Source organism: Ambystoma mexicanum, chromosome 5p, assembly GCF_040938575.1.
Source record: "Ambystoma mexicanum isolate Mex_15411 chromosome 5p, UKY_AmexF1_1, whole genome shotgun sequence".
In the NCBI taxonomy this organism is placed as follows: Eukaryota; Metazoa; Chordata; class Amphibia; order Caudata; family Ambystomatidae; genus Ambystoma; species Ambystoma mexicanum.
In genome coordinates, this window is record NC_090930.1 from 723,229,369 (window position 1) to 723,244,147 (window position 14,779).

General features: G+C 45.0%; 1 protein-coding gene across 2 annotated transcripts in view; it reads right to left on the minus strand.

Moving 5' to 3' along the window:
• LOC138481152 (ETS-related transcription factor Elf-1-like) overlaps positions 1-14,779 on the minus strand; it is a 621,807-nt gene that overhangs the window by 468,141 nt on the left and 138,887 nt on the right. The window contains exon 1 of one of the 2 annotated variants that reach the window (XM_069613091.1): positions 5,017-5,166. The exons of the other annotated variant lie outside the window; for it this stretch is intronic. The gene's annotated coding sequence lies outside the window, so the exon portion shown is untranslated. Of the gene's footprint in view, positions 1-5,016; positions 5,167-14,779 lie in introns of those variants that run through there. 2 annotated transcript variants of the gene reach the window in all.

A 14,779-nucleotide genomic window follows, 5' to 3' on the forward strand; every position in this document is an offset into this window, starting at 1 on the left:
AGGTGGAAACAGATAGCCTAGGAAGAGGGGAAAGAACCACAGGAGCTCAGTGTTGAAGAGTGGGGAGGACTCTCCATATACAAGTGTAGTATGGATTGTGATTTGAAACTGCCAAGTGAATTAATTAAGAGAAAGAAACCAGTAGAGAAAACCCAGGAGATGGGGTTTCCTAACACAAATAAAATCTTACAAAACTTAAGAAAAGTTGGATTTCAAGAACGTGAGAAACCGGAAAGCAATATAAAGACAGTGAGACAGCATATTCAGGTGAATCTTTATAAACTTAACACTAAAAAGAGTACAAGACAGATGAACAGTTGGGATGAGCTACAAGGGCTCATGAAGGAAACTCCAACAGTGTCAGAGAAGATCAGTATAAGCTAAATATTGCTAAAACAGAGACATTTTATTTATTGACAATATAAGGAGGCAAGATAAAATCCCTGAGCGAAAGCCGCAGCCAAGAAGGCACAAAGGGAAACGGCCAGGAGATTAGAGAAATTCTTTTGGTTGACTTGACTTTAGTTGCTTGTATTAGTGGCAGGGTCTAGTACAGTTAAGTTTAGGACAGAGGCCTTTACTTTGGACTTCCTGATGACAGACGAGCACCTTTAGTTACTTTAGTAAGGCTGGGAAACTCCTCTAGCAATAAGGAATAAGGAGCGATAGGCATTTTCTTTATAATTTCATTAAAAGAAAGTCAACATGTCCAGAGTGTGCCCGACTCCTTATGACATGCTACAGAAGAAAGGGCTGAACAGCCACTACATTAATTCATTTTGGTTACGGCTAGAGCTGGTGTGCAGCTGCATTTAGCCATTATCTTTCAGGTGACCTTTAGAAATAACAATGGTAGTCCTATGCAAGCATACAATTTAAAGTTAACTTATGACAGAGCTAGATCTACTCTCCCTTATATCTGTACACCTATGAAAAAGTATTTGCTTTTAGCCACCTAAAAGCAGAAAGATAGTGATGGAAAAGCTCTCAAGAGTAGTTCCCAATGGTTTAGAAGCCTTCGCTCAAGTATTTCCATCACATATATAACTTTTGCAGAACTATATAGGTGTAATCAATTACAACCAGATCATTGGCATATATCAGCCATGATATTGCCTGTTTCCAATGTTGGCAGGGGTGGACAGGGATGCAGTAATTAGTGTGAACCAGTGGCTGTGGACGGACACATCTAAGCTTCAATCAGTTGTTAGTAAAAATGTTCTTAGTTTGCTTGCCTCATTTTCTCTAACACCCCTGCACACAGATATTTAAAAGAAGCAAAACAATAATTTAAGCAGCCTCTTTTGGATACCTATTACGTTCCACTTTCGCTACAAGGTCCACCGCTAAACACAGTGAGACTCGGCCCAGAATGCTACAAAAGACATTTAGAGATGTCCATATTGCTTTACACATCGCAGGCTACATACACAGTTTACAAATATACTGGGCAGCTGTATGCTGGCCTCGTTGGAAACCTGCTTGATGATTGGGGATTAGCCCCTCCACTGCTGAGAATGTGCATGTTGCTTTTTTGGAACTGCCTGCCAGTGTTACGAATGTAACATATATGTTATAACTGCATTTAACCACAAAGGTGGTACAGTCAAGCATTTGAACTGGCGCTAGTATGGACTACTTATTTCTTATGTGCTGCTGGTTGTCACAAAAGTAAAACACCTATACCCAGTGTGTTTGTGAATCCGAAATTATGCAAACTATTTGTTGTGAATTACCACGCTAAATTTGGGTTCAATTTATACTGTAAGGTTCGAAACAGATTCATAAAATGTACCCCAGCAACATAGATACATGACACATACACCTAAGTATTTGATAAATCAAAGCAAAGAGATATCTACGTTTGAGTTATGATCTGCATAAAGCTGCCTCCTGCTGCTTTAGTATCGGCGCCCTATTGAAGTGATAAACTCCCCACTTCAACACGGGAGGGGGGAGTTACACACTTAAAAAGAGCATCGCTGCTAGGCGCACCCCTCCTCACCTTGGCGGGGGGGAGGGTGGGGTGGGGAAGTCAGCAGACTTTTTTTACTCCCCCGGGCATGGCAGGAGCTACAGCCGGCCCTGGTAGTATGTATAATGGGGTTAGGTGTAGTGAAATTGGGGGGTGAGGAAGAAGGAAGAGCGTTCTATCCTTGGTTAACTCGGTGAAGTCTAAGCTTCAAGAGCTCTGCTCAACGTCCTATCTACATGCTTGTAAATGTGATACATTGTACATCAGCAGCCAGCTGTCCTTGTCTAAAGGATGCAAACTAATTGGCTGTCATGAACTACCTAGATATCACTACGCTCTGCTAATTGGACACACTGCTAACTGGTCAGCCCCTAACCCGTTGCAAGACACACAATATTAAATATAAATATAGGACTGCCATGCACGCTTTCGGGAACATGTTAAGTACCTTGTGGCCTGCCTCCTGTTTTGAAGCTTTCAGTGAAGTAGCTAGTTTTGTCACCCATTGCAAAAAGTGCAACAAGGCTTTTTATGCCCTATTATTAGGGTGAGTGTAAATCCTTTGCATCGCCGTGTAGGTGCCGAAATGTTAAGAATGACGCCATCAGAGCTGGGATGTCCTGGCGTTTTCCATCTCTCACATTAACTGAAATGTGAGTCAGCGGGGGGCGGCCAATGCAGGACAGGTCCGGGGCTCTGTAAACTAGGGATTTGTCAGATGAGCTTGATACTCACATTACACTTAATGCCTGGTGACTGGCGTACACAGTTTATTTACTCTCTACTTCATTATTATCATGCTCCAACTAGAAGGCCTGCAGGACTCCACAAAGTGTGTTTTTCACTTTAGAGAGCAGCTAATACTCCAACTATACAGAGGACGTAGCATACATGAGAGCTGCAATACACCACCATGCCCTATAATAAACGGCATTGGCCAATTTGACCGAATTTTTGGATCGTATGGCCCCTTTGACCGAATTTAGGCTGCACGAAATGATTGTACAACCAAAAATTCGGTCAAATGGGCCATACGGTTCCATTATAGCGAACAAGGGGAATGGGGGTTCTGGGGGTGTCCCCCGCTATCCTTGTTCGCTATAATGGGAACGAGGGTTGCGGGTGTGTCCCCCGCTTCCAGGACATTGGAAGCGGGAGACTTTAAAAAAAAAAACAGAGTGAGGGCCCTGCGGCGTGAGTTCTGACGCGCGTTGCAGGGTCAGAACTGACGCAGGGTCAGATGTAAAGCGAGGGTGAAAGGTAAATTGGGGGGGGGGGGTTGGGATGTATTAGGGGAGCGGATTGGTATGATTTTGCCTGCGGTCAAATCCGCCGCCAACAATTATGCCATGGTCAAATCATACCAATCCTAATAAACTATATGAGTGTATGCAAAAAAATCGAAAAAAGATGACAGCAAGTGATCACATAGATTAAAACTTGCGTAGACATGGAAGAAATACGTGGAAATGAAGTGGGGAACAGAAGTAGTCAGAGAAAATGCAGTGTGCAAATAACATTTGGAAAAGTATTGACATTCAGAATGTAAAGTTTCCTAGTTTTAAAGATATTCCATTTTTATAGTAGTTATATACAATCGTGCATTGCACACCTGTTAATTGTTTTCACTTGCGGAGGTATAATAGCTCAGTGAGTTAAGTGCTCATCTTGACTATCTGTATGCAGCCTGCAGGCACAACTTTGAATCCTGGTAGTGCACATTAAGCCATGCCGATACACAGTGGCCCTGATTCGTGGAATTATTTGCGTGTAAAAGTGGGATGTGCGTGCCATTCTGCCCGCAAATGCCCATTTGTCAAACATCGATTTGCGCACAGAATGGCGCGCACATCCCCGTTTTACACGCAGATAATTCCATGAATCAGGACAAGTGTATTTACTCTTTGCTTCATTTGAGCATGTGTCCGATATATTGCTAATTTGTCTGCATGGTTCCTCGGCTGTGTTGTTCACTGCTGGGAGCAGTCAGTGCCCAAATGATCATGTGTGTGTAGCACCAGTCCTTTATATGTAAAACCAGCATTTGGGGCCGGAGTGCTGCAGTCCATTCCACAGTGGCATGCCATGCTGGACCACCTGTTTCTCTGAATGTTGCAATACCAGCTGGCTGCACACCTCTATGAGGGCGGACGATAAGCAAACACTTAAAATGTACCCGAAACGTTTGATTACATTTCATGGGAAAAAATAACTAATGTGAAAAATTGAGTTAACATAAAAAAACAGGTCAAATATAACTGTGTGTTGCTGGTTACTGGGTTTATTTAGTGTGTATGGAGCATTATTTAAAGTGTACTTTGAAGGTGAATGGCTAATTGCCACTTGTAAATTGTCTGCGGCACGTGCGGCCACTGTCCTTTTTTTTACCGGCACTGCTAACCTTCTGCTGAGTTAGTGTGAACATGCTCACTTTCTGACCCTCTCCCGCCCAGACCGCAGCGATTTGATTGACAGTCGATGTCATGAACGTACATTTCGTCTTGCCACTTGCCAGAGGTGAGATAGGCTTTCCAAGCAACGCCTTCGCCGGGCGTGGCGAGGACTGTCATGCTTTCCGAGCAATGTCAAAACCTTGAGGCGTACCTGCCTTACAAGAAAGAAAGAACAAAAAAAAAAAAAAAGAACTGCTGCGCCCTGTTGCTCAAGCGCATTTCCTGTCATCTCCTTTTACAATACACGAAGGAAAACCTTGAGCCTAAGCAACATGTACACAGCTCAACACCATGTTTAATCGTGCCTCCTGCTTCCTTCTGGGGTACGGGAGCCGAGTGGCATTGCCCCGCATTCCTGTAACGAAGGTTCTGCTGATCAAATGCCAAGCGGGAAGAGGGCCTGGTTCTAGATGCCCCCTCCACTCCACCTTTCCCTTATCCCAATTCACCCCCTGGTATCTGCACCCCTCTACTCTCCTCGCTTATGCGAACTGTACAGGAACGGTTCTGATTCCGCCCCTTTGTCTTGCGTAAAATGTTTTTCAGACACAATTTCCCGCTAACACCAATAAATACACATATACTCACAGGGTAAGCTCGGAAAGTGACAGCATGCTTACTCATCACATCTCCCAAGGCTTCTTAGGTTTTCTGTCATGGGCTTTTCGGGTCACCCATTCGCATTCCTGATTCTCGCCTTCACGCCGAGCAGAGTTCAGGTGACCAGAGCGCTTCTTTATCTAGTTTTCTCATGCCTGCATCCTTTTTTTCCTCGCTCGCACTGATGTGATATTTTTCTACACTATTTTAGTCCTGTGGTAATAAAACCGCATCCCCCAGATAGCAGCAGCCAGCAGAAGTTGTGAAAGCCGGCACAGGAAGTTACAGAGAGATGTGAAACGAGCAGCCTCTCCGGGCTGCAGGTCCAGCTCTCGGGCAGAGAACACTCTGCGCGTTTACTTTGGAAGAACAGCCCGCCCATGGTCAGAAAATGCGCAGATGTTATTTTTTATGTGTGCCTTGGATGTTTAATTGTGTTAAAGATTACCTTTTTATGGCATCTTTTATAGATGTTTATTTTAGTTTATAGAGTTCTTCTAGGATCCACAAGAACTAGGATGGATTTTCGCCCCCTCCCTCATGTCATACATAATGTCAAAGGCAGGCTAATAATCATCCAGGGGGGCCTTTGACACATGATAGAGGACTCCCCTCTTTTAAACATGGCAGCATTCAAAGATCCGGTGAGGGGACTGAAAAGGGCACATTTCCCCTAACACAACCACAAAAGGCGTTAAGAAAATACACGCAAGCATTGACCACGCCATCGGATCTGTTTTTTAAACAAATAAAAGTGTTTGTTTATTATTAGGTGTGGTTTTGTGTATGTGTAAATGGATGTTGGCTGTTGACTGTGGATGGATGTAAGAAAGGAATAATGGGTGGATGGATGACCAGGAATATGTATGCATGTGTTGGGGGTGTATGTCACTTTCTTGTATTGGCTGGTGTCGTGCTCTTTCGTCAAAGCTCATGCAGTAAACCACTAAAGACAACATATGCAATGAACTACCAATAGGGCGTTGGCAAGGCTTGCTCTCAGTGTCGAGCCGTGTGATATTGTGATTGCAGCTCTTCTGGGCAAGGGCGACTGTGTTATTTGAATTGCTTAATTCGAATTTGTTTAAAAGTGTGTTGCCATTATTGCGTGCTAAATTTAGTGCATGTGCAGTTGAAATCATTGTGAAGCTGTTGTACCATACGAAGCTTACTACTGCATACCATTGTACCTTATTTAAACATTTGACTGTACGATCAGAATAGCCGGAGTCGAAGCCTGCCAAACAGCAATTCTTTTAGCATTTCTGCGTTATTTAGTGTTCAGAAGTGCTCACAGACTACACTACCCAAGTTGCCCAGCAACTACTTATTTATCTTGGCGGCGCGTCAGCACATTGGTAAGGGCGGTTTTTGCCGGTTCGCGACAGTGCGCAGCGTCATGGCGCCCCACTCTGCGAGCGAGACTTCACAGCGGCTGCATTCATATCAAAATGGCCATAGTAAAAGAGTTCCAGCGACTGTACAGAAATATTTTAAAGGTAGGACTCCAGCCATTTAGCTAGTCGACATAAAAAGGGGATGGTCAAAGCGTTCCTCTGTGTTACTGCATTCCATTTGCAGAGCTGGGTGTTTCCTGCACTACTGCATGCAGTACATTGCCCCTGTTAGCAATAACAGCCTCTGTCCCGGTCATTTTAGCTAATACTGGTATGTACAATAAGGAAAAGATTTCTACATTCATGGAGGAAGAGCAATTTGGGGATTCGTTGGCTGTTTTGATGCAATTACCTTCTGATCAGGTACTCAATAAGGTGGATCCTATATCTTTGCGTGATGGGGAGTCGCAACCTCAGGCCCCTGCATGCCCCTACAACACAGTCGCTACCCTGCCTGTATTATCTATTACCAAATCAACTATTAGTCCCAAATGTGACATTAAACCGAAGAGCAAGCTGAAAGAACAAGTTACTCTCTTACCTGGTAACGTTCTTTCGATGGGATGGTCCGACGACGTATTCCATATCGCTCCCTCCCTACCTTCCCCGCTACAGAATTTCTTATGCGATTGCAGCTTACGTTTTCGTAAGGCTTTGTATGGTTAGACTGGCAGAAGACTGGTGCCACACGTTCTGGGAAAAAACTACAAGTGAGGCTACGGGTGTCGTGCGTCCTACTTATAACATTCAGTGACGTCGGCCGTCGGAGGAGGTCCTTGAGGGCGGCGTATCAACATCACCGACGCAGGAGGCAGACGCCGAAAGATTTTCTGAAGCAGCACAGCTGTAGTGATTACTGTCATAGATATGGAATACGTCAGAGGACCCAATCCCCTCGAATATATGTTATTTAATACTAGATCCCTCATCAAACACTCTACGGAGGTAGCAAACCACCTAGTCTCCAACAACATCGATCTCTGCGCTATTACAGAATACATGACACTGCAGGCCCCACCCTTATGTTGTCAGTTCTGACTGGGTTCAACATTTTGAGGACCGATCGCCGGAATGGCAAAGAGTGGCAGTTCTCTATAACCAGGATTTAAAAATGCGTAAAATAGGGAATATTTTGCTTCCAGATTGTGAGGTATTGTGGGCAAAGCTTGAGACCAACCACAATCAACATTTTTCTGCTTTATAGGCTACCACATAGTATGCCAGACTTCTTGACCCACTTCACTGATCTTATAGCCCCCAGCTTAAAACCCAAAGCCAGAACCCTCATCCTGATTGACTTTCATCTTGGGTTTCTTGATGACGCCGACATGAAAGCCACAACGGTTACGTCTCTGCTGCTGAATCTAGGCTTCCATCAGCATATTACCCAGCCTACCCACAATAAAGGGAGGATTTTAGACTGGGTTATGGCTCAAAATATTACCATCAGTGACATGTTCAATAATCAATGCCCATGGTCAGATCATCTTCTGTAGTGGAATATGCCATCCCTTCCTGTATAAAAACAGCACAAGAAAAATGGAGGGTGACTTACAGAAAACACTGTAATCTTACACCTACAGCCATGGCACCCTTTTATTGCACCCACAATCACTATTTTGGCCGACCTTCACTCAGTCGATGAACTGGCTGTTGCATATCGGAAAACCCTTGAGATAGCTGTCGACAACATAGCCCCCTTAAAGACACATCTCCTGAAAAAACTACTAGATAAAAAAATGGTACTCACCCGACATTCAGACTCTTAAAAAAATAAAAAACACTGCATTAAAACTCTGGGAAAGTACCAAGTCTGACAAGGATAAATCTGCTTACATACAGATAGCCAAGGCGCATAAAACCGGTATTGCCCTAGCAAAGAAAAATCATTATAATCAGCGTATCGTCAAGGCTGCCTCCAGCTCTAAGGAGCTGTTCAGAGGGCTTAAAAACCTTAAGGACCCTTGCCAGTAACATCAGATGTCACAAAAGATGTGAATTGGTGTACCACCATCCAAAAAAAACATGTTGAATAAACTGATGCACATCCAAACTAACATTGGAAGTCATAATGTCCTGAATGAACTGGAATCTAGTGACCTGCTAGTCTCTGACCCAGAAAGGACATCCTGAATTTAACTTTCATCCAATTTCAGAGCAGGATCTGACTGATAGCCTGAGCAAATTAAAGCCTACAAATTGCAAAGGGGACATCTGCCCAGCAATTTTTATAAAATCTTGTGCCCCTCTGTTGGTCCTCCTCATCACAAAATCTGTGAATGCTTCTGTTAGGGAAAATTGCATCACATGCAATATTAAGCAGGGTTGGATCGCCCCTTTGTTAAAAAAAAATAAAAATGTCCCTTGATCCCAGCTTGCCGATCAATTATCGACCTATCACCAACGATCCATATTTGCTCAAGATCTTGGACAAGGGAGCACACTTGAAGATTGAGGCTTTCCTTTCCGAAACACGACATCCTTGGCCACAAACAATCTGGTTTCAGACGTGCACACAGTACAGAGTCCACGCTGCTCGAATTAAAAACCAACATTCTGCAGACTATTGAAAGGGGACAGACGACCCTTCTTGTATTGGTGGATTTCTCCGCATTTGATCTTGTGGGTCACGCTTTGCTGACAGAGGGACTATGCACATCGGCGCATTTCTCTACTGAAGCAGCAGATTGGTTAAAATCATTCTAGGGAGAAAGCAAGGATGCACAGGTGGGGGAATTACGGGTCACCTAAGGGGTACCCCAAGGCTTGTGCGTGTCACCTTCTCTTTTTAATATTTTTACCCTTCCACTGTTCGAACATCTGAATAGGACTGGCATTATATATGCTACCTATGCAGATGACACCCAGTGTCATGTTACTCTCACAGGAGACTATGCCATCGACTATACCACCCTGAGCTCCACTTATGAGCATGTCAAGGCCTGGATGCAAGCCAATAAACTTGCGTTAAATAGCTCTAAAATAGAACTCGTGGTTCTGGGCACAGCAACACAGCTACGCAAACATGGCCCAGAGTATGAATCCTTTCAAATTGACGGCTGTAAGATCCCCACACAGCCTAAAGTTAAAACACTTGGGGTCATTCTAGATCAAGAACTATCCATGAAAGGACAAGTTAGTAGTCTGGTGTCTAGCTCTTGCTATCACCTTAAACTGCTCGCCCACATGCGTCCCTTTCTCTCTTCTGCCAACTGTACCACCATTGCACGGGCAATTATAGGTGCCAAATAAGACTATTGTTCCAGCCTACTGCTCGGTATCTCGAAGCACGACCTCAGCCGTCTGTAGGTCATGCAAAATAACAATGTACGCATTGTTGAGGACCTCCACAAAACAGACCATGTGTCTACAGCTAGGAGAGCTCTGCATTGGCTCCCTGTGTGCAGTACAGTTAGTTTTCGTGTGCTATGTATCACACACAAATGTCTTTTTGGTCAGGCTCCTGGGTACCTGTCCACCGTGCCTGTTCGTAGAACATTGAGATCTAACAACATCAGTATGTTGGAGGTACCCCGAACCAGACTTGCCCATCTAGCCCAAAAATCCTTTTTGCATGCAGCTCCATGTGGAATACCCTTCCACCCGAGCTTAGATCCTCCCTCCTTTGCACTCTTCAAGCGAAGACTGAAGACTGTCCTGTTTATCTGATCCTTTGGTCTCCATACAGTATCTCCATTTTCTTCTTCCTGACTCTTCTTGTTCATGTTTTTTGTCTGTCTTGTGTTAGTGCCTTTATGACATTGGGCTTGTGGTCATGCGCTATATAAATAAATACATAAATAAATAGAAACCGGGGCAGTAGCCCCATGTCGTGATTGCTCTTTCCCCTCCTTGCCAAAAATCACACAGGCTGTAACAATGCACTTTAATATTTAAGCAATCACACTTAATTTGTGCTTTCAGAGATGCTTCAGCTCTACCAGTGAGATATGTTTTATTTACGTAGACCTAAAAAGGCTGACTAGTCTCCAAACACGTCTTCTACTTCTTCAGGATACCCAAGATGTTGCAGCCTGGTGATGGACTTGTGTAAAATCTACGTTTCAGCTCCATAGTCACTGTGCCCATCTACAAATGCTCAAAGGCTTGGCTTGGTTTTCAAAGCAGAGTCATTGAAGGCCCAACTCACCTGGCTTCAAAACTAAAGCTTATATCTGGACACCCCAAGACATAGAACATATAACTAATATTATGCATTGCTATGTTTTGGGTTTTATAGAGCGCACAAACCAACAACTGTCCTTAGCACTCAAGACAGATTAGAGGGGCTATATCAGTGCAATCGTAATTGAAATAAATAGGAAACAGTCGAGTCTTCATTGCGTGCATAAATATTAGGAAGTTCACAACCTCTCTAAGACCTGGCTCTTCCCAATACTCTCCTAAGCCACTGCACTCCGTGAATACACCACAAACAAACTCCACCGCTTTTGCTCACAACTCAGGGGCCGGCAGCTCTTGCATTGGCTTCACCTGACACCAACACATCGCACCACAACACTTCCCGCCAACTAGATCTCCAGGTAAGCCAGCAGCTTTCGTTGTGGCATTCCTGATCCACCAACAACCCACCCACAACATTCCAACCCAACAAGCACCCGAGCTAAACCAGCAGCCTTCGCTGTGGCTATACTCGCACCGCACTCACCACGCCCCTGCCCACTAGTCCACATGAGGGTCATCTAACAATGAGATAAGTGGCCCTGTTTAGCACACCCATGTCATTAACTATTGACTGCCACGGTTAACCTGCATCGCCCATGACGCTCTGCCCTATACAGAATCCTCAATTCTAGGTGTAGCCTCGATCTAGCTTCGCCATATGATTAAACCTTTGGCAGTGTGAGCGTAGGCTTTTCCCCCACTCTACAGGATCCTCTAATCTGGGCTCTGACGCCATCTCTGCTTATCATGCACTGATACCAGCTACAATAGGAAGCCAAGGCCCAACGCGACAGGACTCCCAATTCCAGACCTGGACAAATAAGCAATCTCGCAGACTACGGTATGTATTGCTCACACCACTAGCGTAGACACAGGCCGCAGGCACGGCCAAACATTCATGCACGATAGAACATGGCTAAGCACATCTGGCCTAGTTTCACACATAGTCGTCCAGACTGAAACACCTGACGTACCAGAACACCTCTGCCACTAGCATACATCGACCACAACCTGAAAGAACCCGCTATAGCTGGCCGCACATATTCTCTCTCAACATCAGCAATCTATCTCTAACTTCAAGTGCACCCACCCACGTGTCTGACCTCTACTGGGCCGCTTAGTCGAGCCTTGTCAGACACCCAAGTCTTAGAATGGCAAACATGCACACAAACATCTAAGACAATCCCCTAGAATATCTAACTACTTCGACTACGGTCACCAAGGGTGTTCAACCAAGGAAAAAGCGCACTGAGGTCACACAAGTAGGGAAAGAGCGCTATATAAATAGCAAAATACAATACAATACAAGAATAAGAGGAAAATGATTCCATAGGTATGTTAGGGCTAGAGAGCTGAAGGCTGTGTTGCCTGGTCTGACTTTTCAGCAACTGTAGGTTTGCACAAAAAGCTGACCAGATGATCTGAGAAATATCGATAGAATATCCACTTACATTTGATCTTGAATGGAAGGGAACTGTATCATGGAAAGCTGCACCGTTTTACTATGCCCAGAAATCCCCCTGGAAGCCCATGGAAAGGATGCAAAGCTTGTGTTATTTGTTTAATGCGCTTTAATTGCAGAGCGCCCTGAGGCCTTCGGGCGAGTGGCGCAATATAAAAATATATTAGATAGATAGAAAGAATGGGTCTAACTGTGGAATTTTTGTGGTGTTAACGGCCTTTAACACTAAACGCGGAGTGTGCGGATTCTATAATGTTTCCTTATGGGAATTCAGGACATACATACACGCCCTTACCACTTAAGGGGAAAGAGAAAGCCCCCGATACAGACCTAGCATAATCATTTCTTGTCAACACCAAAGCTGCTAAGGCTGTGGTTCTGTTGTGTTGGTCCGGGAAAGAAGGCCTGTGCGGGTAACCAAGGCCACTTGGGAAGGTAGCCTTCTCAGCGTAGGGATCCAGCAAGGGAATGTGGCCCTTGGATACCCCAGAAACACAATCTATTTAAGCACTTTCAAGAAGAAATTAACAGTCGCGGGTACACGTGGATGGACTGTGTCTGCCCCCTTTTTTCAGAGGCTGGTTGCCGCCCCGTGGTATTTTAGAGGCCGTGTGTAAAACAAGAAATGTTTACTGTCGTTTTCAAATTTATGAATATAGCGCAACCTGGGTATTTCGAACCGCCAGGTTCACAGGTTGGGCACTTCACCACTGCAAAACCTGGTGAAAAATAACTGACAACTAAAGGTGAAATGTCACGTTTTGGGACTGCACCATCCAGGGAAAACATTGGCATTGACAGAATCCGACTGGCCTATAGTGCAATGACCAAACCAAAAACACTAAATGCTAGTGTGGGCCCGTTTTTTGGTCAAAGAGGGCCACTTTTTTGAGTTACTCCAATATGCGGCTAGTAGTTTTGACTAGTGTTGCTGAATAAATATCTTTAACATGCACAATTTGCATCACATTTTATTAAAAAAAACTCCATCTTCGGTACTAGTCAAATAGTCTGTCACAAAGGGAATGAATTGCCATATGCAACTGTGGGCCACTTTTTTATTAGTGCCCGAGACAATTTTATGCCCCAGTCTGACCCTGGGCATTGATTCTTAGAGTTTAAAACATGCACACCTTGTAACATTTTCAAACCCAATTAGAACAATAGTCCTCTCTTGGTTGTGTGTGTGTTGATTTTATGAAAGGTAAATAACTATTCCATCTTGTGCAATTTGTATGGTTATGCAGAGCCAGTTGAACGACGTTTGACTAGTTCACCTTGATATGCTAATTGCTGGTGACACCCCTTTGGGTATGTTAATGAGACAGACCACTTTTAATTCGTGCAGCTCCATCCTGCAGACTCAGGAAGTCACAACCATGCAGCATAAGCCTCGCTTCTGAAAGCAGTCTGCTTTTAAGACACGCCGCATGAGAAGACTCGCTTCGGAAAGCTCTTTGTAGGGCAGGCTGCTCCTCTTCAGGTCGTGTTTAGAACACCCATGGATACAGAAACTGCTAAAGCCTCACGTACAGTTTACAACTTTTCATATGGCCTGTATTTTACAAACCTCTCTTTGTTTGGGTGAAGATTGCTAACAATTAAATCAGAAGAGTCCATTATTCGCTTAAAAGGTTTTCTTAATGAATCACTACAAGACATGTTTAACATTTAAAATTGTGCACATTATGTTGTTCCCATAATGCGCTTTGCATTTATGCAAATCGCCAGGATTGGGTTCTATCTAGCTATACTGTGTTGCTCAACCGGGCCCAGGCCACGCACCTTGGCCCCGCCTCCTCCCCAAAGCCCCGCCCTCCTCCTCAAAGCCCCGCCCCTCCTAAGATGTGACGGTTCTCACAAAAACGTTTTCCATTTCCAGCGTCAAGGAGTGCATGTTATGCAGATCAACCCCTAAAAGAGCCCACACAAAATAACAGGTGGTCCAGGGCAGTGGGTTCCCAGTCACGTGTGCCTCTCGTTGAAATCCCCCTATGTTTGGTAATAGCACTTTTTGTCCACCCGTCATCCCTTGGGATTTAGGTCACCACTAATGCGATTGTTAAAGAAGCCCACGTTTACCCGCGTGTGAAGTTGGGCCTTCCAGGCGCCCTTTAGAGCCCGCGTGAAAGGGCGGGATAATGCGGGTATGATTGAGGGTGGAACTATTCATAGTGTTGTGTACTGCGTACACGAAGTATGCATGCGCGAGCAGCTACGGGGCTCGTGCATGCGCGTTAGTTCAATAAAGGCGGTGCCCGGCAGTTCGCGCCGGAGACCGGAGCCATCACACGTCTCCGGCGTGTCTTCCTTGCATGCATGGGTGCGTGTGAGCGTATGCGTGTGTGACGGCTGGAGGCCGACCCCAGCACATTCAAAATTGGCGACGAGGCGGGATCGGAGCTGTTCTTCCTGTTTCCGACGACACCGGCGAAACGAAGCACAACTCCGCAGTCGCGGACCCGCTCTAACAGCCGGTGGCCATTTTGAGTGCTCACTCACTACGACACACGCAGTGGTTGCGGCCCGTTCCGGGTGCTCGTGCGCCATCTGCAGCAATTTTTGGACACTCCACAGCCCATCTGAACCAGGGCTGTGACACAGAAAGTGGCAGAAGAGCCAACAGGTAGACTCTGCCACAGTTGGGAGTCGGATCATCCATCAACCTGCCAAGACAATACTGTGAGTACCTATCGTGATGGGTGAA